This window comes from Giraffa tippelskirchi, chromosome 13 (assembly GCF_054371585.1).
Source record: "Giraffa tippelskirchi isolate mGirTip1 chromosome 13, T2T-mGirTip1v1.2.pri, whole genome shotgun sequence".
In the NCBI taxonomy this organism is placed as follows: domain Eukaryota; kingdom Metazoa; phylum Chordata; class Mammalia; order Artiodactyla; family Giraffidae; genus Giraffa; species Giraffa tippelskirchi.
Window position 1 is genome coordinate 61,918,875 of NC_137287.1, and position 24,925 is coordinate 61,943,799.

The following is a 24,925-nucleotide window of genomic DNA, read 5'->3' on the forward strand; positions in this document are numbered from 1 at the left end:
GCTCAGCTTGGCGCTCTGTGATGACCTAGAAGGGTGGGATGGGGGGAGGGAAGGAAGGCTGATATGCACTGTCGTAGAGCAGAAACAAACACAACATTGTAAAGCGGTTTTCCTCCAAATAAAAAACAAATTAAAAAAAAACAATCCACTGAGTTCAATCTCTGGTTGGGAAACTAAGATCCTGCATGCTGCACAACCAAAAAATAAATAAATAAAAATAAAATTAAAAATAAATAAAAAGCTTTCAAAAAATTCACAGTGATGCAGCACTGAAATGTAAAGTTAAGGTCTGGTGAAGACTGACATTCATAGACCAGGACATGCAATTCATGGCAGCAGAAATTACTAGGGTGCTCAGACTGTAATTTTCAAACTCAAAAGAGCTGGATGTCATAGATTTATGTATCATGAAAAATTATCATTTAGGTACCAACGGTCTATGTATTAAACACTTGTAATTGGAATTCAAGAGTTGTTTCGCCTCCAAAAATATTTAAGACAATAAAGAAAAATAAATCTTTGTATTTGAGCAAATAAGAAATATTTTTAAAATTCATGACTTTTTTCAGTTCAGTTGCTCAGTTGTGTCTGACTCTTTGAGACCCCATGGACTGCAGAACGCCAGGCCTTCCTGTCCATGACCAACTCCTGGAGTTTACTCAAACTCATGTTCATTGAGTCGGTGATGCCATCTAACCATCTCATCCTCTGTCGTCCCCTTCTCCTCCTGCCTTCAATCTTTCCCAGCATCAGGGTCTTTTCAAATGAGTCAGTCCTTCGCATCAGGTGGCCAAAGTACTAGAGTTTCAGCTTCAGCATCAGTTCTTCCAATGAATATTCAGGACTGATTTCCTTTAGGATGGACTGACTTTTTTGGATAAGCTTAAAAATTACACTGTGAACTCTAAAGGTTGAAAGTAACAGGCTTGGCTAAGTGTCTGGCACACTCAGCCTGTCTTAGAATCTTAAGATTCTCAATGTGAAGAGGTAAAGGCTCATATTTTATTTGTAATACCAAGAAACAATATGAAATTCTAGAAGCAACTGTATGCTGTTATGCCCTAAAATGTCCCTGAACATTCGATGCAGTGTCTTCTATCTCCAAAAAGAAACTGTTAAGGAATTGATCAATGAAATAGGATAATGATGCTGAATGTTCTCAAGATGAGAAGTGAACAATGACCTTTGGCTTTAACCACATAAAATTCACTAGTCATCTCTGGAGAAGGGTTGAGGGTATAAACCAAACGGAGCCCCTTCAGAAGGGAGTGGGGAAGAGAGATTAGACAATACAACCTATCTGAGAATATGAGTCCATTCAGTCAGTAGCAATTGTAACGTGTTCCTGCCTGTCACTCACAGTTCTTCCAGTTTCAAGGCTCCAAACATCTTTCTTTTAAACTGAAATTTTATTTTTATCTACTTAATTTTTTCTTTCGGCCGCACCGCATAGCATGTGGGATCTTAGTTCCCCAGCCAGAGCTCGAACCCACGGCCCCTGCAATGGAAGTATGAAGTCTTAACCACCGGACCCCCACGGAAGTCCCCCGCAGATGTGCTGTGCCATCATTTAACCACTTCTCTATTGCTGGAAATGGATTATTTGCCCTTCTTTTCAAGAAATAATGTTATGAGCCAGATGTTTTCCTTTGCTGAAAAATTATATGCAGCAAGGCTTAAGGATAAAACTGGAAATATCAATTAATTCTTGTTGCCTTTCTGTGGGGTAAGAAAATCTCTGGTTTTGGGTCTTCATCAGTATTCTGCACCTGGCACCAAAGCCCCCAAAGGACTGGGGCTATTGGTAAAAATAACAGTCAAGGGTGGTAAACTCTGCATTAATGAGTTCAAGCAGCGTGTGTCCCCACCATGCCCCGGCCTTCTCTCTATTTTCAAGTCTTTATGGCCATTTCTGCGACCACATATGTCCAAAACATGATATACCACATGCCACGGAAAAGATATCAGGAAAATCTGAGGTGCATTTAAGAGTTTTCAGCGGCAACCCAGTTCTAATTCTTTTTCTATTAAGTTTTACTAAAATTTTTTAGTAAATGCTAATGTATTTTACTAAAATTTTAGTAAATGAGTCAATTTTTAGTAAATTTTAAAATCAGTAAATTTTCTCTTTTTCCTCAAAGATGCACTGACAATGTTTTCTACTCTATTTTGAAGATAGGAACTGAATTTTTACTCCCACACATTTGTGATGATTCATCCCTTAAAAAAAAAGCAAAAAACATCTATTAACAATATTTTTCTCCCAAATCATCTTCCATAAGTAGCTGGGGTGCAATGTGTGTGGGGGGCGCTCCTATTTTGTTCACATTTGCCTTGTGACACATGGGCCCACCCACGGCTGAGGCTGGGGGACCACTGAGCCACCTGGGGCAGACAAGACCCTTCCCCAGGGACGGAGCAGAGTCTAGAATTCAGAGACAAAACCCAGCACTGTCACTTATTGGCTGGGTAACCTTGGGCAAGTTACTTAAACCTCTCAGCGTTTTATTTTTCTCATCTCCCAAAGGTGTGATAACTAGCTGCCTTGTGGGGTCCAGGAGAGAGTCTATAAATGAATGCATGTAAAGTCTGTACAACAGGCCTCTCTGAGCTCTGAGCACTCAGTAACTGTAGCCCCAAAACCATAAGCAACTGGAACTGAAGCCTTCTTTAGCCTCTGAAAGGCCTGGAAGGCTGAAGACATCCCGATAATAATCCTTTAGAAGCTAGCATTATTTTTCCTATCTTACAAAGTTTAAGTAACTTATCCTAGATCAGAAAATTAGTTAGCTGCAATAGTATGGAATCACTAATTACTTTACTTAAAATAAGTGCCACTTTGAATCACTGCCTTAGATCCATTATTTAGAGTCTTATTAGCAGCTTAGGGTTTAAGGAGAGAGATTTTAGGTGAATGCAGTAGCTTTGGTGCTTGAGACTCAGCTTAAATGTCACCTCCTCAAAGAAAAGCAGGCCCCTCAAGATCTCCACCAAATCATACTGCATGCTCCGATGCTCAAGGATATGGGCTGATCGGATATTCTGATCATGGTTGTGGAGAGAAGGGTGATGGTGAGCAGCGCAAGTCACACTGTTCCACCCAACAGTCTCCTGACCAGGAGCCTAATGCTCAGACCATCCTTTCCCCACCAGGAAAACCAACTGGCTCCACAGGCATTCTTGGATGTAACTGGCAGGGGTGGGAAAGTCATGAATGGAAAGAAAAGGGAGAGTGTTTTAAAATATATACATATCTTTATTTTTTTTTTTACAATAGCCTCTTTAAAGATTTTTTTTTAATTGGAGTATTGTTCATTTACAATGTTGTGTGAGTCTCAAGTGTACAGCAAACTGGTTCAGTTATACATATACAAATTATTTTTCAGATTCTTTCCCATATAGGTATTACAAGGTATTGAGTATAGTGCCCTGTGCTATATAGTAGGATCTAAATAGACGTTTCTCCAAAGAAGGCACACAGATGGCCAACAGGCACGTGAAAAGATGCTCAATATCTCTATTAGACAAAAAGTGAAAGAGAAACTGTTAGTCGTTCAGTCATGTCCAGCGCTTTGCAATCCCATAGACTGTAGCCCTCCAAGTTCCTCTGTCTATGGAATTCTCCAGGCAAGAATACTGAAGTGGGTAGCCATTCCTTTCTCCAGGGGATCTTCCCAACCCAGGGATCGAACCCAGGTTTCCTGCATTGCAGGCAGATTCTTTACCATCTGAGTCACCAGGGAAATGAAAATCAAAACTACAAATCCAAACAGTCAGGATGGCGATCATTAAAAAGTCCACAAATAATAAATAAATACTATAGAGGGTGTGGACAAAAAGGAACCCTCCTTCACTGTTGGTGGGAATATAAGTTGGTGCAGCCTCTGTGGTTATCAGTATGTGCATGCATGCTAAGTCACTTCAGTAGTGTCTGCCTCTATGCAACCCTATGGACTGTAGCCCACCAGGCTTTGGGGATTCTCCAGGCAAGAATACTGGAGGGGGTTGCCATGCTCCCTCCAGGGGATCTTCCTAACCCAGGGATTGAACACACGTCCTTTGTGTCTCTTACGTTGGCAGCTGGGTACTTTACCACTAGCACTACCTGGGAAGCCCATGGATATCAGTATGGAGGCTCCTTAAAAAAATAAACCTAGAGTTACTGTATGATCCTGCAATCTCACTACCAGTCATATATCCAGAGAAAATTCTAATTTAAAAATATACATGCACACCCCAATGTTAATAGCTGCACTATTTACAATAGCCAAGATACAGAGGCAACCTAAATGTCTACTGACAGATGAACGGATAAAAAAGATGTGGTACGTATGTATGTATTTATGTAGGTATCTACATACACACATACACATGATGGAATATTACTCAGCCAAAAAAGAATGAAATAATGCCATTTGCAGCAATATGGATGGACCTAGTGATGATCATATTAAGTACAGTAAGTCAGACAAAGACAAATATCATATAATAGCACTTATTTGTGGAATCAAAAAAAAATGACACAAATGGACTTACTTATAAAACAGAAACAGACTTACAGACATAGAAAATAAATTTTTGGTTACTAAAGCAGATAGCAGGGCAGGGACTAGGAGAGATATAAATTGGAAGTTTGGGATTAACACAGACACACCACGATATACAAAACAGGTAAAAACAAAAAGAAAACAGACTATTTTTTGTTTCCCTAAAGGAAACCAAGAACACAGGTCTGCTTTATGGGGCCATTAAGTAGTTGCTATTATAATAACCATATTTCTTATTCTCTTAGGTTGAGATGACCTAGAGAAATGAGTGATACAAAAACAAATATACCTAGAGACCACTTGTTTATTTTCACATGAACTCATTTAACTACACAGCGATAGGTCATAGTTTTAGATCATGATTCTTTGCTTCTTAATTCATTCATTATCTCAAGAAGCAATAATGGGAGGCAAGCTCTCTGCCAGACCTTATGGTAATGCTAGAATCCATCCCTTGAATATTTGGTGAATGGATGAATCAAGTTCAAAGTCTAAATAGGATGGCAGATATGAAAATAATTTAACACCATGGAACAATAATTAAAGGGCTTCCCCTCAGGAGTAAAGAATTCGCCTGTAATGGAACAGCCACAGGAGACACAGGTTTAATCCCTGGGTAGGGAAGATCCCCTGAAGCAGGAGATGGCAACCTGCTTCAGTATTCTTGCCTAGAGAATCCCATAACAGAGGAGCCTGGTGGGCTATAGTCAAACAGCCAAACACAACTGAGCAACTGAGCACACACAATAATATGAAAGATATAAAATAATAAGGGATCAGAGAAGAGAGATCACTCAGTCTCTGGGGGTGAGAAGTTGTTCTCTGCAGCCTGAGACGATGGTGGGATGCACAGCAGCTGAGAGCACGGGCTAGCACTTTGGATTCTGGAAGACCTGGGGTTCAGCCCTGCCCTCATTGTGGTAAAATGTTGAGAAACTTGGCCTTAATAGTGTTGGTTTCTCAATCTATAAAACGAGGATATTTCACTGAATTTTTGTAAGGATTAAATAAGATAACACCGAATGCCTCCTACATGTGAGATGCTCAGAAAGTGCTAAGAGTGCTAAGGTCACCACTGCCCTTGTTGAGTCAGTACGTGTATCCTACGAGAAGAACGCCAGACTCTGGAAGCACATGGTGGGTTGACAGAGTTGGGAAATCTAGTGAGGCCCAAGCTAATCTTTGGATTTGGATCTGCACTTTCTTTTCCGCCTGCCTGCTACCCTCTTAGTTGCTCAGTCGTGTCTGACTCTTTGCAACCCCGCAGACTGTAGCCCTTCAGGCTCCTCTGTCCATGGGATTTTTCAGGCAAGAATACTGGAGTCCATTGCCATTTTCTCCTCTAGGTGATCTTCCTGAATCAGGGATCGAACTCATGTCTCCTTCACTGCAGGTGGATTCTTTACTGCTGAGCCATTAGGGAAGCCCCTTTTTTTTTTTACAACAGTGGTTCTCAAAGTGTGAGCTCAGACCAACAGCCACAGCATCACCCAGATACTTGGAAATGCAAATTCTTCATCCCCACTCTAAAATTATTGAATCTGAAACTCTGGGGGTGAGGACCACAAATCTGTATTTTAAAAAGCCTCCCACATGATTTGTTTGCATGCTAAAGTTTGAGAACCACTGGTCTACAAATTGACGGTAAAATTTTTAAAAGGGAGGGAGGTTCAAAAGGGAGCGGACATGTGTATACCAATGGCTGATTCATGTTGATGTATGGCAGAAACCAATAAAATACTGTAATTATCTCCAATTAAAAACAAATAAATTAAAAAAAATGTTATAGGCAAGTACAGGGTGTATGAAGATTATGAGAATCAAAAGTTTTAGCCAAGACAAAAGTGGCTTGTGCTTTACGTCAAACACAAGGAAGGCTCTCGCCATGTGCCATGCCCTGTATTATTTCTGTGTTGAAAATGCATAAGAAACTGTCTATTTACTGTTTAAAGGTATGGAATGAGGGAATTCCCTGGCAGTCAAGTGGTTTAGACTGAGCTATCACTGACCAAGGGCCCAGATGTGATCCCTGGTTGGGGAAATAAGTTCTCACAAGCTTTGTGGCATGGCTAAAAAAAAAGGATTAAAAAAAAAAAAAGTATGGAGTGAAAAAGAACCAGGTTAAATATTGGATCTAACCTGGTTAGATACTGGAAAATCCAACTTATTTTTATCACTCATGTTCCTTCCCTGGGCAATGTGTAACCTCTTGAGGAAAATGTTCACTCAATTGCTATGGGACTTGGAAGCACTTCCTTTCCTTATTCACACGGAATAAGCAGATTCACAATTTAAAGATGGTAATGATGATGATGGTTTTAAACAAGGCTTCTTGTTCTTTGATGTGGGGTCTCTGTCCCCTCCCCTTGACTCTGAGCAGTCTGACTGCTATGACGGATGCAGTATTAAGGAAGTGACGCTCTACGTGCGGGGCAGGCCATGAGAGGCCATCCACAGGGTCGCTTAGAACTCCCTCCATACACTCCCTGTGGAAGCCCAGCTGTCGCCCTGTGAGAAGCCAGAGCCACCTGGAGGGCCACAGGAGATACTCTGGTTACCAGTCCCGCCCAGCTCAGGGGCCAGGCTGGTGAGTGAAAAATCCTCCAGGTAAGCCCAGTCTCCAGCAGTTTCCACCACCTCCAGCTGTTCAAGTCTCCACAGCTGAGGTCACAGACATCACATAGCTGAGGCCAGTTAGCCCTGCGGTGGCGAGTCCTGACCCACACAATCCGTGATCACAATAAAACTGTCTGTTGCACAGCACTGAGTTTGGGGTGATCTGTTATGCAGCTGTTGATAGTGGAACAAATGATCACTGCAGCTACCACTCCAGGGTACCTTCTACAAGTCCAGCATGGTACTATGCTCTTATGCTAGATTCTGCCTCGTTCCACCTGCTCTGCAAAATATGTTAGTCCCGTCTGCAAGTGAAGAAATGGAGGCTGTGAGCAGAAAAGTGTCATGCAAAGGCACACGTGGTAAATAACTATTTATGTCAATATTCAGTGCATTAAAAAAAGCCAAAATGTCAGTCTTTATCCAAAAATAATAGTTAGAAGACGGCAAAAATTGTGGTGATCATTTTGTAATGAATAGAATGATCAAATCACTATGTTGTGCACCAGGAACTAACACAGTGGTTGTATGTCAGTATACTTCAAACACAAAGAAATTCATAGAAAAAGATATTAGATTTGTGGTTACTGGGAGGTGGGGTAGGGATTGGAAGAAGGTGATCAAAAGGTACAAACTTCTGGTTATAGGATAAATAACCATTAGGGATGTAGTGTACATCATGATGCATATAATTAACACTGCCGTATGTTATATATGAAGGATGTTAAGAGAGTAAATCCTGAGTTCTCATCACAAGGAAAAAGAATTTATTACTTTAGATTTTATATCTATATCAGATGATGGATATTCACCAAACTTATTGTGGTAACTGTTTCATGATCTACATAATTCAAATCACTTAAATACACTGATAGGGGCTTCCCTCGTGGCTCAGTAGCGAAGAATCCGCCTGCCAATGCAGGAGACACAGTTTCTACCCCTGATCCAAGAAGATCCTACAACTAAGCCCATGCACCACAACTATTGAGCCTGTGTTCTAGAGCCCAGTAGCTCTAGAACTACTGAAGCTGGTGTGCCCTAGAGCCCATGCTCCACAACAAGAGAAGCCACTGCAGTGAGAAACCCGCCCACTGCAACTAGAGTACCCCTTGCTCTCTGCAACTAGAGAAAAAGCCCACATAGCAACAAAGACCCAGCACAGCCAAAAATAAATAAATATATAAAATTATTTTTTAAAAAATAAATGCACTGATAACTTCTGGTTAGTTGGCAGTGAATACACATCCTTTCCTAAGATTCCAGTGAAGTGACTCCAGAGCAGTCTGGAACGCAAGGAAGGGTGCTGCTGCTAGATGAAAAACCTTGAGGAATTTCTGGAAGATGTTAAGGAGAAAGGATTGTACAGAGAACCACTAGAGCGAGGGGAGCAGCGGTCCAATGTGGGTCTGGAAGAGGGCTGTCAAACACAGAGCCAAGGAAAATGGCCAAACTCGGGGTCAGCAAAGATGGAAGGTCATGGACAAACTGGAATAATTAAGGACTGATGCTATGGGCCATTCGACTCCTCTGTCACAAGGAACAAAGAGAAACTGCAACTGCCCTGGGTCTAAAATCAGCAAGAACCCTTGCCCTATACACTATGGGCCAACTGGCTCACAGGTTCTTAAGGTGGGACTTGAGCCAAGAAAACAAAAACAAATTAAGCAGTTTGGGACTCAGAAAGTTTGGGACTCTGTAACAGACATGAGATCCCAGTTCAATCAGCCAACTATTCATCCATCCTTCCATCCATTAGAAGGGGTTGAGAAAAGAAATGTTCACATTCAGTGAAATGCACTAAGAACTCTTAGGAGCTCCACTTTCAGCATAAAGCATTGCTGGCCTCAGCGAATAGCCCCCAAGGAGGGTTGAAACTTATACATCTGATCTTTATCCAAACCAAACAGGAAAGCTGCCTTCTGTCAATCACCACATCCCTCTATAGAACCCGTCAGCCTCATAGTCAAGAAAGAGGCTTGTTCAGCTGCCAAGTAAGTCATACCACCTTCTTATTTTATTCTAGCCTTTCAATAAAAGTATGAATCAACAACCAAGATTTCAAAAAATCTTTTCAGCTGTGCTGAGAGGGGCAGCATTTTATTTGTATTATATTTGTATTGGGCAGGGCTCCAGAGAACCACAGTCTTCTGTTTTCACAAGTGCCTAAGCATTTTGACTCAACTCTCCCAGCAGCTGGCACAGCGCTATGGTTGGAGAACAGTTCAACTATTGGAACTCAATGGATAACAGTTCATGTTAATATGTAGTAGGAGTTATAAATATGGGACAATTACTAAAGATCAGACACACATAGTATCTCATTTAATTCTCAAAGCAATCTTTGGATGTAGTGACATTATTCTAATTTTACAGGTTATAAAACTTAGGGCTGGAGAAACAATAATTTGCACAAGCTCATGTGACTGGAGGACTGGACTGTGCCCAGGTCTCAGTCGAAAGCTCATGTTCACAATCATGTCACGTGGGCCTTCTGAAGACACAAACCAACGGTGATCATTAAGAGGTAGAATTTGGCAGCTATTTTGCTAATGCTGCTGTTACAGTATCTATTTGTCCAGTTTGAATGCAACTGAGTTCGTGTCTATCTTTCAGACCACACTGAGGTTAGGCAGAAAATCTTGTATTTTACACACATCACGTACTCAGTAAATACATTCAGCTGTTGGGAGATCCTGGCTAAGTGATTTAACCTGAGTCCTTGGTATAGTGTCTGATATACTATACTAAGCCATTATTATTATCACCACCATCATCATTTTTGTTACTGTATGTCCCTCTAAAACCACCGTGTGCTAAAAACTACCGTGTACTAAGTCGCTTCAGTCGTGTCCGACTCTTTGCAACCCTATGGACCGTAGCCCGCCAGGCTCCTCTGTCCATGGGGTTTCTCTAGGCAAGAATACTGGAGTGGGGTGCCATTTCCTTCTCCAGAGGATCTAAAACCACTAGCGGAAACAAATGTCCGTCACTTACCCATACACCACATACAGGTTTCCCAGGTCCCAAGCAGGACTTGTTTACTTCTGCATGTTGCATTTTTGTGTACCTGAACGGCCATTTTTCCATAGACCACTGGAAAGGACATCTGTAAGTTGTGTTTCTAGGACAGAGGCTGTTGTGGGTGTTTTTTTTGGCCAAGCCACACAGCATGTGAGTTCTTAGTTCCTCACTAGACCACCAGGGACATCCCTAGGACAGAGATTCTTAACCATTCTAAACTACAGAGGAACTGCATCGGAATCTCCCCAAAGTTTTTTCAAACTGTACCCATGGCACTTACAACTCCACAATCCAAATCTTATCACTACCTTCCATCCTGGAAGGGAGGTGTATTTTTGGAGTTGAAGACCATGACAAAGAGAGCTGCTGTTGTGAGGGTGTGTTATGCTTGTGAGCTAGCAGATGAAAACTAAAGAGAAAAAAAAAAAAACAGTTGACAACCACTGTTGCCTAGCGCAACCAATCACATTTGCCGGATGTGGGTTTATGGTATCCTGCTCTATGTTTTGCTTCCACTCTTTTTACAGTCCCTGTTACTTTTAAGAAGAATCCTAAAAATAAGGGTGAGGATGATGGGAGGGTGGGCAGAGGGGAAGATAAAGAATAAAAAGTAAGCAATGGCAATTTGTTGTTGTTTTTGTTGCTTAGAGGGCTAATAAACCATTCTGGGTGTAGGCTGAGCTATGCATTAAAATCTGGTTCCAAGGACACATCCCACAGTAATAGAAAATGCTTTTTGCTTCTTTTTCCCCTTAGTTTCCTTCATAAGGCATCTAGTATCCTCCATACAGCTGAACAGTCAACACTTAGTTAGGATACAGTATATGTGCAATTACCCAGAGCTGCACCATCCAGTTCAGTAGCCACTAGACACAGGTGGCCACTGAGCACCTGAATTGTGGCTCGTCCAAACTGAAATGTGCTGTAAGTGTAAGACATGCTGGATTTGGAAGATTTAGTATGAAAAAAGAAAAAGAATTCATCCACAATTTCAATATGACTTACATTTACTGTAATTTAGTATAATTAATATTAATTCATTAAATGATCATTTTGGATACATACATACTAAATAAAACAGAAGAATGCTCAAACTACCGCACAACTGCACTCATCTCACATGCTAGTAAAGTAATGCTCAAAATTCTCCAAGCCAGGCTTCAGCAATACATGAACCGTGAACTTCCAGATGTTCAAGCTGGTTTTAGAAAAGGCAGAGGAACCAGAGATCAAATTGCCAATATCTGCTGGATCATCGAAAAAGCAAGAGAGTTCCAGAAAAACATCTATTTCTGCTTTATTGACTATGCCAAAGCCTTTGACTGTGTGGATCACAATAAACTGGGGAAAATTCTGAAAGAGATGGGAATACCAGACCATCTGACCTGTCTCTTGAGAAACCTGTATGCAGGTCAGGAAGCAACAGTTAGGACTGGACATGGAACAACAGACTGGTTCCAAATAGGAAAAGGAGTACGTCAAGGCTGTATATTGTCACCCTGCTTATTTAACTTATATGCAGAGTACATCATGAGAAACGCTGGGCTGGAAGAAACACAAGCTGGAATCAAGATTGCCGGGAGAAATATCAATAACCTCAGATATGCGGATGACACCACCCTTATGGCAGAGAGTGAAGAAGAACTAAAGAGCCTCTTGATGAAAGTGAAAGAGGAGAGTGAAAAAGTTGGCTTAAAGCTCAACGTTCAGAAAACTAAGATCATGGCATCTGGTCCCCTAACTTCATGGCAAATAGATGGGGAAACAGTGTCAGACTTTATTTTTGGGGGGCTCCAAAATCACTGCTGATGGTGATTGCAGCCATGAAATTAAAAGATGCTTACTCCTTGGAAGGAAGGTTATGGCCAACCTAGATAGCATATTTAAAAGCAGAGACATTACTTTGCCAACAGAAGTCCGTCTAGTCAAGGCTATGGTTTTTCCAGTGGTCATGTATGGATGTGAGAGTTGGACGGTGAAGAGAGCTGAGCGCCGAAGAATTGATGCTTTTGAACTGTGGTGTTGGAGAAGACTCTTGAGAGTCCCTTGGACTGCAAGGAGATCCAATCAATCTATCCTAAAGGAGATCAATCCTGAGTGTTCATTGGAAGGACTGATGTTGAAGCTGAAACTCCAATACTTTGGCCACCTCATGCAAAGAGTTGACTCATTGGAAAAGACCCTAATGCTGGGTAGGATTGGGGGCAGGAAGAGAAGGGGACAACAGAGGATGAGATGGTTGGATGGCATCACTGACTCGATGGACATGGGTTTGGGTAGACTTCGGTAGTTGGTGATGGACAGAGAGGCCTGGCGTGCTGCAATTCATGGGGTTGCAAAGAGTCGGACACGACTGAGCGACTGAACTGAACTGAAATTAACATCCCGTGTTTCTCTTTGACTGTTTCTAGTGTGGCTTCTTGAAAATGTGAAGTTATTTATGTGGGAACTTTCCTGGCAGTCCAATGGTTAGGATGCTGCCCTTTCACTGCAGGGGCATGGGTTAGATCCCTGGTCAGGGAACTAACATCCTTCATGCCGCATGGCATGGCAAAATAAATAAATAAACAAAAATAATCTATGTGACTCGCATTGTACTTGTGTCGGACAGGGCTCCAGAGAACCAGAGTTTTCTGTTTTTACAAGTGCTAAGCATTTTGACTCAAAGGTGGTAGATTGTGGGGACTGTACCACATAAATGTAATCTGAGTATTACGCACTAAGAGTTAAACCTAAATCTCCCCATTTCCTTTCCCACTGCCCTGTATGCTCCAGCTCCGCCGAACAATCTCATGCATGTAGTGCCTGAGGTGGCTTTCTTCCATTGGGCCTCCTGGAAATACATTTATCCTTCAAAATGCCTTTGGTTCCCCCCATACTATGTCTTCCCTACAATCACTCCCATCACCGTCTTATGCTCATCACAAACTGGAATGTGTTTATTTGCACGCCTGGGTCTCCCACTAGACCAGAAGCTTCTGGAGGTTTGGTGCCATATCTTATTTTGTTTTACACCTTCTACTCTGGCACATGGTCAGCCCTCAACAGATATGTAATAAGACTGGAGAAAAAGTTCCAGGGTCAGCATGTTCAGCAGAGTGTCATTCAACTTGAGTGTGCATGTAAGCACAGAAGTCGCTTCTGTGAATCTCGAATGAGGGGCGTTTTTCTGCTCTGATGGTCAGGGCAGTGAGTTCCCTGAATGTTTCAGCTTTTCACTTCTACAGTAATCTTGGGAGCCATTTTCTCACAGCATCACACTGCACTTACCCACGTCCCGGGCCCAAGCCACTTCATTTCTTGTTTGCCACATACAATGGCGGAAATTTAAGCACTATGTCAGTCAACAATAGTCTTGATTTGCTAAGAAACAGTCTTGACTTGCTAAGCTATATCATTTAGGAATTTAACTAGAAGGGAGCCATTCCCCTTAAAAAAAAAATAAATGATTTTTTTAATGCTACGTCCCAAACCTCATCAGTTCATTGACCCATCAACTGTGAATTTTATGTTATCAGCAAAGATGAAAGAGTTCGTTAATACCATAAATACAGTAGCCTTAGACAAATTCATTTAGTCAGCTCACTGAATTGAGATCATTCTGTAAACTGCCTGAAAAAGATTTTGTGGTATTTTTTTCTGCCACATAACTGATTTGTTCATTCTTTTCGAGATGAAATTTGAAATTCTAATAATGCACTTAATTGAAAAACAAACTTTCGCCTATGGGGGGAAAAATAGTTTATGACATGAACTATGATGCAGACAATGAAGTAAGCAGAATTCCACTGAGTGCTACTATCTCATAATTATACTGCCCTGACACCTACTGTAGCCAAAACAAATGAAATATCAGCTATCTTGATCTCAGTAGTTACTTCCTAGAAACGACTTCCAGCTTTCCAAACATCAGAGCAGTGTTACCTACCATCCAACAGCTGCTAGTGAACTCTTAGTCCTGCTCTAACTCGTGTATCCATTTAAAATCCATCTTGTCTTAGATTTTGAAAATATAAGTATCTTAACCTCGGGGCACAAAAACTTCCTTTCTGGAAAAGGCCGTTGTTGTCTTCCCTTCCTCAGAATCCTGATGTTAAACTCACAATCTTAGAGAGGACTTTCCTGATGGTCCAGTGGTTAAAAATCCACCTTTCAGAGCAGGAAACGTGGGTTCAATCCCTGGTCTGAAAACTAAGATCCCACAACTAAGCCCAAGAGCCACAATTAGAGGAAAGCCTGTGTGCCCACCCCAGTAAAGATCCAACATGCCACGACTAAGACCCAACACAGTCAAATAAATAAATAAATTCCAAAAACCCTCACAATCATAGAAACCTTTTATAAGGCCCACGTCACTGGTTGTGAATTCATGTATAAATATGGGGCTTTTCAATATTAATTTCTCACTCTCTCATTTATTAAAAAGAACTCTCACTGTCTTAAGTTTCAAGGGCATGCTTATTTCATTTATATGATAAAGATTGCTGGTCAATTCTTTCAGCAAGTTTCAAAAAAAGGGTTAAAGCATTAAGATCCTAAGAGCTAATTTTACATCCTAGTTCTTAAACTGTAATCTTGGGTAAAATTCTTAAAACTCTCTGTCATTTCTAATCTGTACAATGAGAATTAATGACAGTACCTTCCCCAAAAGTTACTTAGGCTGAATGACTGTAGCCTTTTATGTAATAAGCACATAGTTATTATCAGTTGACATTTCATATCCATGTCCAAAACTTTTTTTTCCAGATTTCTTTTTCAATTTATTTTTAATTGGAGTATAATTCCTTTACAATGTTGTAGTTTCTGCTGTACCACAACATGAATCAACTATATGTATACATATGCTCCCTCCCTCTGAAGCCTCCCTCCCCAAAACTCAACTTCTCACAGCTTCCCCTCTAAACTGCCCACATGGCTGATGCCAGTTCCATCCTTCCCATTGTTTGGGTCAAGAACTTTCCAGTCATCTTTGGTTCCTCTTTCTCTTAAATCCCACATCCATTTTGCCAGGAAATCCTGTTGGCTCTACCATTAAAATATATGCTGATTCCCAAAGTTTCTTAATAGATTTCTGACTTTATCCAGCTCTTTGTCAACCAATCACAGTGAGCCTTTGACGTATAAGTCAGATTACAATACTCCTCAGAATCCTGTAATGGCCCCTCAATTTAACTCAGTGTAAAAGCCAATGTATTCATGATGGCTTACAAGACCCTACGTGATCTCTTCACCCTCATCCTACATCTCCAACCACACCTCCTATTACTCTCTCCCTCCAGGCCACACAGTTGCCCTTTTCCTCAAACACACCAGGCTTACTTGTGCCTTAAGGCCTCAGCACTAGCTGTTCCCTCTGTTCAGAACACTGTTCCCTCAGACAGTCAGCTCCTTCAAACCCTGGCTCAGGTCTTACCTTCCCAATGAGGCCAAGCCTGACCATCTTATTTAACACTGCAATTTTACTTCATTCATCTTTACTTTTTTAAATGGGACTTTTCACTCAACTATATTATTTACTTATTTATGATGCTTACTGATGATTGTCTGTGTCTTCTCATTGGAATATAGCTCCCCAAATGCAGAGATCTCTGTCTCTTCCATTCACCTGGAATCAGTTCAGTTCAGTTCAGTTCAGTTGCTCAGTCGTGTCCGACTCTTTGCGACCCTATGAATCGCAGCACGCCAGGCCTCCCTATCCATCACCAACTCTCGGAGTTTACCCAAACTTATGTCCATTGAGTCTGTGATGCCATCCAGCCATCTCATCCTCTGTCATCCCCTTCTCCTCCTGCCCCCAATCCTTCCCAGCATCAGGGTCTTTTCCAATGAGTCAACTTCGCATGAGGTGGCCAAAGTATTGGAGTTTCAGCTTCAACATCAGTCCTTCCAATGAACACACAGGACTGATCTCCTTTAGGATGGACTGGTTGGATCTCCTTGCAGTCAAAGGGACTCTCAAGAGTCTTCTCCAACACCACAATTCAAAAGCATCAATTCAATCAATATGGAAATTAGCAGTTCCTACCTTACGTATGCTTTACCACACTTAAAAGTTACAGTTATCCGATGATGAATCTTGGTTACTTCATTAATGACTAAGATTCTACTACTTCCATGGTACTTCGTCTTCTACTCTATTTATGACCATGCTTTGAGTCAGTGAAGATTCTAATTTCAGTTTCCCAGGGGACTTCCCTGGTAGTCCAGTGGCTAAGATTCTGTGCTTGCAATACAGGGAGCCCAAGTCACATCCATGGTCAGGGAAGTAGATCCCAGATGCTGCAACTAAGACCCAGTGCAGCCAAATAAATAAACTAATAATAAATAAATATTTAAAAAATAATTTCAGTTTCCCAAGTGCCAATATAGCCTAATTCCCAGTTTGAAATCTTTGTAAATGCATGTACCTGCTTTTTAAATCCTTTTCAAAAAATCAGCACACTCAAAATAATGATGACCTCTATCAAGAAAAAGTGAAGTGAAGTCGCTAAGTTGTGTCCGACTCTTAGCGACCCCAGGGACTGTAGCCTACCAGGCTCCTCCGTCCATGAGATTTCCCAGGCAAGAATACTGGAGTGGGTTGGCATTTCCTTCTCCAGGCGATCTTCCCTACCCAGGGATTGAACCCAGGTCTCCCACATTGTAGGCAGACGCTTTACCATCTGAGCCACCAGGGAAGTCCATCAAGAAAAAAGGGTAATGCTATTGAGAGGAAGTCAGAGGTACTGGTATTATTTTACTTCTTAAGCTAGGTGATATGTTTCCTGATGTCGGCTTTATTATTATTTGCTGTAATTTATGTATGGGCTTGCCTTGTGGCTCAGCTGGTCAAGAATCTGCCTGCTATGCAGGAGACTTGGGTTCAATCCCTAGGTTGAGAAGATCCCCTGGAGAAAGGAAGGACTACCCACTCCAGTATTCTGGCCTGCAGAATTCCATGGACTGTATAGCGCATGGGGTCACAAAGAGTTGGACACAACTAATGGACTTTCACACACTCACATATATATCTTACACCATCTACTGTATGTATAAAATATTTCATAGTGAAAAAGGGAAAATAAATCTAGTTTTCGTTTGTTCTACTATCACTCTGTATTTTCCCTCCAGTTTGATATGATATAGATCTATGGACATAAATCTTCTGGCCAGTTTATGGAAACGTAACTATTGTGTGATTTAGCATTTATCCCCGCTCCCAGCCCACAGCCATTTCACTGATGAGTTTGTGATATGAGATCAAATCAGAAGGATCCCCAGCAGAAATAGAAAAAAAATAAAAGCTACTCACTGTTCATTGATTTAATTAACACAGCCCATTATCAAGAGGATTGGAAATATAATAAAGATAAAAATGAAACCACATGGGGACTTCCCTGGCGGTCTAGTGGTTAAGACTCCACGGTTCCAATGCAGAGGGTGTGGGTTCAATCCCTGGTCAGGGAATTAAGACCCCACATACTGTGCAACACAGTCAAAACTTAAATCACATGGTTGCTGATAAAGATTATTTTTTCAAAAGACATGTTTTCCCACTCTAAAAAGGCACGTTCTTTGCTGGCCTACCTTCACTTCATCCTCCCTGACCCCCGTGTGGTGTAGGAATCTGATGGGTGCTCCCACAGCACAGGGCCTTGGTCATGTGTGGGGCTGTAACTGCCCATTTATGTCTCCCCTACTAAACTCGAACTTCACTGAGGAAAGGCCTCCTGTTCTTTTCCACCATTTAAGCTCTTGCCCTTGGTATAGCGCCTCGAGTGCTGGTGTCATACTGACTCAGTTCAAAGGTCAGCTCTGCTTCTCACTCCCTGGCTAAGCTTCTTAACCTCTCTGTACTTTCATTTCCTCAATGATAAAAGGGGTTAATAGTAGTATAAGCCCAGGTGTGTGCGTGCATGTATGCTAAGTTGTTTCAGTTGTGTCCAACTCTTTGCGACCCTATGGACCGTAGCCCGCCAGGCTCCTCTGTCCATGCAATTGTCCAGGCAAGAATACTGGAGTGGGTTGCCATGCTCTCCTCCAGATCTTTCTGACCCAGAGATAGAACCCAGGCCTCATTATGTTTCCTGCACTGGCAGGTGGGTTCTTTACCACCAGCGCCACCGGGGAAGCCCCATAGATACAGGATGTGAAGCTTAATGAAACAACACATCCAAGTTAGTTAACACAGGGTCTGGTACAAAATATAAGCTAAATAAATATAATAACTGTTTACGATGACCATTTGGTGATAAAGAGGAAAGTGAGTTGAGAGAGAAGAAAGACTAGCTCTTATAATAAGATTCTTAGTGATTCAAGTGCAAAGATGATGTTTAGAAAATGTTTGGAAATGGGGTCAGGAATTCAAGCTTTAGAACAGGAGCTAAGAAGGTCTGGTGCCTTGGGGCGATGCTATAGCTCTGCCTGCTAAAGTGTCAGGGTTGGTAGGGGGCCAGCTGGGTCTCAGGGCTTACACAGATTGATAGTACCACCCAGAAGTGGAACTAATATCGCTGGACATTTAGTAAATGTTATTTGAGTCCCAACTATGGTGCGAGGAATTTGGCTAGGTGATGGGGATGCAGTGCAATTGTAAATGTTTCGGTGTGACAGACTATGACACACAAACAATTTATTACAAGCTTCTGCACTTACTAAAAGGCATTGAGTATAAAAATAATTAACATTGAAGAGGATTAGAAGTAAATGAAAATCATGTTTGTGAAAGTGGGATGGTTTAAAGAAATTGAAAGTGGTATATCAAATACAGGCATTTACAGCGATGCATTTTTTAAAGGTTTTTTATGTGAACCATTTTTAAAGTATTGAATTTGTTACAATACTGCTTCTGTTTTATGTTTTGGTTTTTTGTCTGCAAGGCATGTGAGAGCTTAGCTACCTGACCAGGAATGGAACCTGTACACCCTGCATTGGAAAGGAAAGTCTTAATCATTGGACCACCAGGGAAGTCCCGACAATGCATTTTATGAGCAGTTCATTCTAATAGTAATATGAAGATATCTAGAACTTTTAATTTGTTATTGAAAAAAGTCAAAAAATAGTGGGTGATTGGTATACATTCTCAGGATATAAATACACAAAAGATTTAATAGACACTACAAAATTTAGTGTTAAGTGTTAGTTGCTCAAACATGTCTGACTCTTTGCAACCCCATGGACTGTAGCCTGCCAGGCTCCCCTGTCCATGAAATTTTCCAGGCAAGAATACTGGAGTGGGTTGCCATTCCCTTCTCCAGAGGATCTTCCCAACACAGGGATCGAACCTGGGTCTCCTGCATTGCAGGCAGATTCTTTACCATCTGAGCCATCAAGGAACAAAACCTAGTAAGCACCACTTAAGATTTAAAGAAACTGAGTCATAAAGCAATCCTTATTACAAAGTTATATGTCCTGAGAATTAACACTTGAAAAAATTTGAAATTGATTATATAGACCTACCCAAGCTTGGGCTCATCAATTTCTTATTGAAGTTTTTCAATAGAATGGAAATGCGCCTTCTTACATATAGACCAGAAATTCACTGTTTCTTGAGGAACTTCTCAGAAACAAAAGACCTCAAAAGATTTGACTCTAACAACATCTGTTATCATTTTCTCCATTCTTTTTTGTTAGTGATCAGCCAATCTTTGTCAGCATTCAAGACAGGACAGATTCAAAGAATTCTGGAAACTCTGTTGCTATTTTAATGATAGACATCAGGTAGGCCAATAATCTTTACTGATAAGGTCAGAGAGATCTAAGCAACTTAATTAACATCATTTTTTTTTCTAGTTAAAGGCAGGTGTGGAAAAGAACCCAAGTCTCCCAAATATCCAGGAAAGATATAAATATCAGTAATAATGTGAAAATGACTAAGAATCGGAAAGAAAGTGAAGTTGCTCAGTTATGTCTGACTCTTTGCAACTCCATGGACTGTAGCCTGCCAGGCTCCTCTGTCCATGGGATTCTCCAGGCAAGAATACTGGAGTGGAGGACATGGAAGCAGCCTAGATGCCCATCAGCAGATGAATGGATAAGAAAGCTGTGGTACATATACACAATGGAATATTACTCAGCCATTAAAAAGAATACATTTGAATCGGTTCTAATGAGGTGGATGAAACTGGAGCCTATTATACAGAGTGAAGTAAGCCAGAAAGAAAAACACCAATATAGTATACTAACACATATATATGGTATTTAGTCAATCGGTAAAGATAACCCTGTATACGAGACATCAAAAGAGACACAGATAAACAGAACAGTATTACGGACTCTATGGGAGAGGGCGAGGGCGGGATGATATGGGAGAATGCCGTTGAAGCACGGAAATTATCATATGTGAAATGAATCACCAGTCCAGATTCAACGCATGATACAGGGTGCTTGGGGCTGGTGCACCGGGATGACCCAGAGGGATGGGATGGGGAGGGAGGTGGAAGAGGGGTTCTGGAAGGGGAAAACATGTACACCCACCGTGGATTCAAGTCAATGTATGGCAAAACAAATACAATATTGTAAAGTTAAAAAACAGAAAATAAACTAATTTAAAAAAAAAGAAAAGAAACTGGGTTGCCATTTTCTTCTCCAGGGGATTTTCCCAACCCAGGGAAGGAACCTGGGTCTCCTGCCTTGCATGCAGACTCTTTACCATCTGATTCCCTGGTGGCTCAGAATCTGAAGATGACATTAAATTCCTTAGACTTTTCACAACACGTTGAGCAGACAGGAAATACCACCCAGAAGACATTACAGAAATTTCCTAGTAGATTCTCTGTTAATTTTGCTAGCCTGCGTTACTGTAAGGCTGGCCATGAGCTGTCCCAGTATTTCAGTTTTCAGGCCAGAGAGAAAATTGACCCTGAGGTTTCCTCAGAGAGACAAAGGCCCGGAAACCTCCATTCGGAGGCCTAGACTTTAAAATCAGTAGTAGCTAGTACTCTTGCCTTTGTTTAAACCACATCATACCTGAGCAGTAATAAACCCCTGAGCTTTTTCTGTATGTTACTTCTGCTGATACTCCATTTATTTCTATAACGATTGCATTTAAAGTTGTTTTTGAACCACTTTGCAGCGAGTGGCACCAGGAACAAACACGTTTAGCATTCCACAATGGTCTGAACGATAAGAAACACCCTCCCGCACGGAGAAGGCAATGGCACCCCACTCCAGTACTCTTGCCTGGAAAATCCCATGGATGAAGGAGCCTGGTAGGCTGTAGTCCATGGGGTCGCTAAGAGTCAGACATGACTGAGCGACTTCACTTTCACTTTTCCTGTTCATGCACTGGAGAAGGAAATGGCAACCCACTCCAGTGTTCTTGCCTGGAGAATCCCAGGGATGGCGAAGCCTGGTGGGCTGCCGTCTATGGGGTCGCACAGAGTCGGACACGACTGAAGCGACTTAGCAGCAGCAGCAATGGAGAAACAGACATAGAGAATAGACTTATGAACATGAGGAGAGGGGAGGAGAGAGTGAGATGTATGGGAAGAGTAACATGGAAATTTATATTACCAAATATAAAATAGATAGCCCACCGGAATTTGCTGTATGTCTCAAGAAACTCAAACAGGTGCTCTATATCAACCTAGAGGGCTGGGATGAGGTGGGAGATGCAAGGGAGGTTCAAAAGGGAGGGGATATATGTATACCTATGGCTGATTCATGTTGGGGTTTGACAGAAAACAACAAAATTCTGTAAAGCAATTATCCTACAATTAAAAGTTAAAAAGAAACAAAAATGGAGAACATGGAGAGAAAGAGAGAAAAAAAATAAAGGACACTCATGACCAAGGAAATCAACCCTGACTATTCATTGGAAGGTCTGATGCTGAAGCTGAGGCCCCAGTACTTTGTCCACCTGATGGGAAGAGCCAACTCACTGGAAAAGCCCATGATGCTGGGAAAGATTGAGGGTAGAAGGAGAAGGGAGTGAGAGAGGATGAGATGATTGGATGGCATCACTGACTCAATGGACATTAGTTCGAGCAAACTCTGGGAGATAGTGAAGGACAGGGAAGCCTGGCATGTTGCCGTCCACTGGGCTGCAAAGAGTCGGACATGACTGAGTGACTTAATAACAACAACAAAGTCATTACCAGCGTGTGAGCTTGAAATGGTCACCACTGTAAGCAACTGGCCCTCAATCTTACTGGGAGCCTCTGAAGATCTTTACAGAATCTGTTTCAGAATTGTCCACTTAAGGGACAAAAGAGAGCATTTTTACCATCAGTGGACTCTGACTCTTTACAGCTTAAAAGAATAGAAGAGAAATTTAGAGCAGAGAAGACCAGAGGACTCAACTGTGCTGTGAAATGAGTGTGAGATGGACACATCTCTATGCACGGAAAGCACACACTAGAACAATTTTCCCAACTTTCCATGCTTTTTTCTGAGACTGCCCTTAATTTTCATTAATACTTACCTATTTCTATTTCTTAGATAACTCTTCTCCATATTAGGTTATTTAGAAGATAGTGGAGGAATTAGATGACAATAGGGTTCTGTATTATTTTGTTTCCCTGCATGATCTCCTGACAAATGGTAGCTACTGAATAGTTCCACGAATGAAGAGATTAACACCTAATTCCACCATAACTTATCTTCACAACATTGCTTACTTAACCAGAGACTTAACCTGAGTCAGGTTCCCTATCAAATTAGGGAAAAATAACATCTGTCCTGTAGATATGAGGTTTTAGTAAAGATAAAATCAGATAAAAATTTATGAAAGCACTCTTCAGTTGAAAATTACTTTTCAAATATAAGTATGCTCTCATACAATCTCAAGCTTTTAGTATCTAATGTCCTCCTTGATGCACAATTATTTTCTGCAAATTTCAAGAAAGGGACCCTTTAAGGCTCTTTCCTAACAAATATCATTTAGCCAGGAAACTCAGGGCTTCCAGGACTTCATCACAGTCCCCTTTTTCTTCCACTGTGTTCAATAGCAATTCATTATACAATAAAAATTAAAAAACAAAAAACAAAAAACAAAACAACAAAAAAAGAAACACCCTCCCAGAAGGAAGATAAGGGGTGCACTTGGATGAGGTGTTCTGGGGGACCCCTGCCCCGAGATCCTCCTGGATATAACGACATCCTGGTTAATTTGCTTCGTGCTTCTAAAGGGGCGCTCTGGATATTCATTCCAAGCCAAATTACAACACCTGTGCCTGGTGTCCAGCTCGTTCCTCTCTATTTTAAAGCGAAAAGGACAATAATTCGGAGGCAAAGTTATTTTAAAAAAGAAGAAACAGCCATCTGAAAGTTTTCAAGGAAAGAAACAATAAGACGCGACAGACTTGTGACCGTCACTCTCAAATTCTCACACGACCTGCACTCAATGCACGGCGCCCGGACATGCCGCCTGAAATGCCCCTGGAACCCCTTCAGCGCTGGTCAGGCTGGGGCTCCCGGAACCGCTGGACAGGCGAGGGTGCACCGGTTCCCCGTCTGACCTTGGAGCAATTTTCTAGGCAGGAAATCAGTCAAATATGACGAAACCCAAATCGGGGAAGGCGAGCCCCAGCCCCAAACCCCACGGAGCTGGGTCAAGTGCAGGGGTCGGTGGAGGGGACCGCCCTCCAGGGCCGAGAGGAGCCGCGCGTTCACCGGGCCCGACCTAGGGCATGACCCTGGTCGGGAGACATCCCCGGCGCGGGGAGTCGGGGACCGGGGGCGGCCCGAGTGCCCTTCCCCGGGTCCCCGGGGCAGGCAGGCCGGCGCCACTTACCTCGACGGCGGCTCTGGGCGCGCGGGCACTCGACGGAGACTCGTGCCCGGGGCAGCTTCGGGGCGGCAGCCGGGAGGCTTCGCGGATTGCGGGCTGCGCCCCGGCTAGGGTCGGCGGCTCGGGAGGAAGTGGTCTCAGCCCGGGCCGACCCTCGCGGCGAGCAGACGGGGGGCGCTCAGCGCGCTGCTCCGCATCGAGGTGCGAGGAGGGCGCCTGGTGGGAGACACACCCACGGACGCGGATACAGACGCCTGAAGCCCCAGGGCTGCTTTTACCGACTCGACAGCTCTGTGCCTCCGCGCATCTTACCCCTCCCCCACCACCACCTCCCACGGCCCTTCCTCCTTCCCCTCCCCCCTCCTCGCCCTCCCCTACCTGCGCCGCGGACCCGCCTCTCTCGGGGGCGTCCCCTGGATTGTCGCCTCGATGTATCTATCACCGGCCAAGGGATTGGGCCCCAGACGGCGGTTTCTTTTGCAGCTGTGTTCGTAAGTGTCGACTTCAGCCCTTTTGGGGCGTCCCCTTTTCGGGCCATTTGTGCAAGGTCCTGTTTGCAGGCCGCGCGCCGCCCGCGGTTGGCCGGTCTCCGTAGTAGAGCTGGGGCGGGGAAGGGTGCGCTCCGCAGGGGCAACCCCCTAAAGACTAATGACACTCAGTTGGCGGGTGAGGCTGTGGCCTCTCCCATATAGCTGGTGGAAATCCAAAAGAGCCAAAACCTTGTGCACGGGGATTCGGCCACAGCGATTTAACTTACATCTTCAGTGACCCTTTGACCCAGCGATCTGAGATCTAATGTAATACATACTAAGAATGGGTTACAGAGATACAGTGATGCAAAAGAAGTCCTGCGCACAGGGCCAGGCCACTCTTGGCTGCAGGATTTATAATCACAAAGGACTAACTGGGAAGAACCCGGTGACTTTTGGAAGTGGAATCTCTAGAGGGAAAGTGGATGAAATCTGAAAACACAGCAGTTAAAGCCAGATTTGGAAATGTGGTTGAAGTCACGTCCTCTGGCGTTCTACAG

General features: G+C 42.6%; 1 protein-coding gene across 2 annotated transcripts in view; it reads right to left on the reverse strand.

Moving 5' to 3' along the window:
- The window catches only part of APBB1IP (amyloid beta precursor protein binding family B member 1 interacting protein), a 78,202-nt gene extending 54,023 nt beyond the window's left edge, over positions 1–24,179 (reverse strand). For both annotated transcript variants that reach the window (XM_081554182.1, XM_081554181.1), the window contains exon 1: positions 23,899–24,179. The gene's annotated coding sequence lies outside the window, so the exon portion shown is untranslated. The remainder of the gene's footprint in view (positions 1–23,898) is intronic.
- Between the last annotated feature and the right edge of the window lie 746 nt (positions 24,180–24,925).